Below are 2,675 nucleotides of genomic sequence, written 5' to 3'. Positions count from 1 at the left end.
AGAAGATAATCATCATGTCAACGAAAATTTTGTCCCAAATTTAATTGTTAGCTCTTTCTAAAAAAAACGTGCTAGAGACTCAATTAAAGGTCAAATTATTAATTATATGCAACAAATGTAACAGTGCCCTTATATTTTGATTTTGTATAACATATTATATTATTTTTTATGTAATTTATTGATATTTTATAATTTAATTTAAAGTAGAGTATAATTTTGTTCTTAATATTTTTAAAAAATTTTAAAATTATATATTTTTAACGTTCAATTTAATTTAATTTTGTCTCTAACATTTAAAATAAATTTCAATTCTATTCCTATTAATAATTTTTGACTGACAATTATTAATTATTTTTTAAAAATTTATCCTTAATTATCTATTTTAATCTTAATACTAAATATTAGCAAAATCTAAATCCAAACCCAAATCTCATTCCCCAATTCTTCAAAACTCCATCTCCTCTCCACTACACCATACAGCATCTTCCCATCACCTTTTTTTTGTCACTCCTTACCATCCACATCAACCCCACCATTTCACCTCACTACTCATCACATTATCCCGACAACACTCCATCTCTTACGAGTCTCCGCTTAGTTCGAACTCTGGAGTTGACAATTACTTGCATCTTTGGTCATAGCCTCGAAGGGTGAATTTCAATCTTCCTAAATTTGACGGTACTTATGCATTGAGTTGGATCTTTTTCGCAAATTAGTATTTTGATGTCTTTCGAGTACTTGTAGAAGAGTGAATCGGCATCGCTGCGATGCACATGACTGTCTCAACGATTCCGTGGTTTCAGATGTCATAATGCTCTCAGTTTCGTTCATGAACGTAGCCCAAGCGTGCTATTGAAATAGAGTTTGGCCCCTCCTTATTCGAGTCTCGCAGAGAGCTTCTCTTTAAGCTATAACAATATGGTTCTGTTAGTGAATTTTACGCTGAATTTGTAGCTCTTGCTAATCGAACTCATATCGAACATGCTGATGTGTTACGCGACTGTTTCATTAGCGGTCTCTGGGCCTATATTAGACATGAGGTGAAAGCTCAATGTGCATCCTCACCGATGCATGCTGTAAGCTTGACTAGGTTCTATGAAAACAAGTTTTCGACATCCCGGTGGCACACTTCAGGTCCGGCAGCCTCTAAGTCCCCATCGCGAGGCTCTTCTATACTGCGCATACCTTTCAATGGAATAGCTTGCCTCCCCTGCTTCCCGTACCATCTCCAAAGCCAGCTCTACCACCACCTAAGAACCCAATTTGCCATTTGTCTCCAGCAAAGATTCAGAATAAACAAGAGAAAGGCCTTTGTTATTGGTGTGTTGACAAATTCATAGCTGCTCATATGTGCTCGAATCGGCAATTCATGCTTATGCAAGTGGAGAATGATGAGAAAAATGTCATGACAAATAGTGGAGACATAGTTATGTCTGAAGAAGATATTTTACAACAGTTATATGCAGAGGTGATAGACCATCATCTCTCTTACAATGCCATGCATGGCACGTCGGGTCATTCCACTATTTGAATCAAAGCTCACATTGGTAAAATAGAAATCCAAGCGCTCATTGACGGTGGAAGCTTCGATTGCTTCATTCAGTCGTGGAATGTAAAATTTTTTAATCTCTCCATTAAGCCAGCTCCGGGAGTCCAAGTTATAGCGAAAAATTTTGACATTATGCAGGTTGAAGGTCACATTCCTTCGCTCAAGGTGACACTGCAGGGCTATGAAGTGCTAGTCCCTGATGTATTTGTTTTAAATGTTGCGGGTGGTGATCTTATCATTGCAAATGCTTGGTTGAAATGATTGCAAGCCCATATTGTGGACTATGAGACAGCTTATATTGTTTCATGCATGAGGGTAGTTTGATTACGGTGCATGGGGAGAAGACTAATGCTATAGCTCAGGCAGAATTCCATCATATCAGGAGACTTGTGCATACCAATTCTATTGCTGAGGCTTTCACATTACAGGTGCAACCTCAGGTTGAAGTTGCTCATTCTTCCTTGCCTTTTCCTAACGACATACACCTTGAATTAGCAAAACTGCTGCACTCATATGCTGGGGTGTTTGCCAGCCTTCAGGCCTACCCCCACAGCGCCATCATGATCATTGTATTCCTTTAATCAAGGACGCTGAACTTGTTAAGGTTAGACCCTACCACTACCCTCATAGTAAAAAAGCTCAGACAGAATTGATGGTCCACCAGATGCTAGATGATGGGATTATTCAACCGAGTTGAAGTCCCTTTTCCTCTCTAATATTACTGGTAAAAAAGAAAATTGGTACATGGTGCTTCTGTACAAACTATAGAGCCTTAAATAATATCACCGCTAAGGATAGTTTCTCAATTCCTACGGTTGACGAATTACTTGATGAACTGTTCGGCACCTCCATTTTCTCCAAGCTTGATCTTCATTTTGGTTACCACCAAATTCTGGTCAGCCCTAAGGATAGATACAAACAGCTTTTCGCACTCACCAATGCCTTTATGAATAGTTAGTCATGCCATTCGGCCTCACCAACGCTCCGGCAACATTTCAGAACTTGATGAATGATGTGTTCCGACCTTACTTGCATAAATTTGTGTTGTTTTTTTTATGACATTCTTGTTTTATAGCCCCTCCTTTACTTTATATTTACAACACTTGGAGACTATGTTAAAGTTATT

This window comes from Arachis duranensis, chromosome 10, assembly GCF_000817695.3.
Source record: "Arachis duranensis cultivar V14167 chromosome 10, aradu.V14167.gnm2.J7QH, whole genome shotgun sequence".
NCBI classification, from domain to species: Eukaryota; Viridiplantae; Streptophyta; class Magnoliopsida; order Fabales; family Fabaceae; genus Arachis; species Arachis duranensis.
This window is presented reverse-complemented; position numbering follows the sequence as displayed.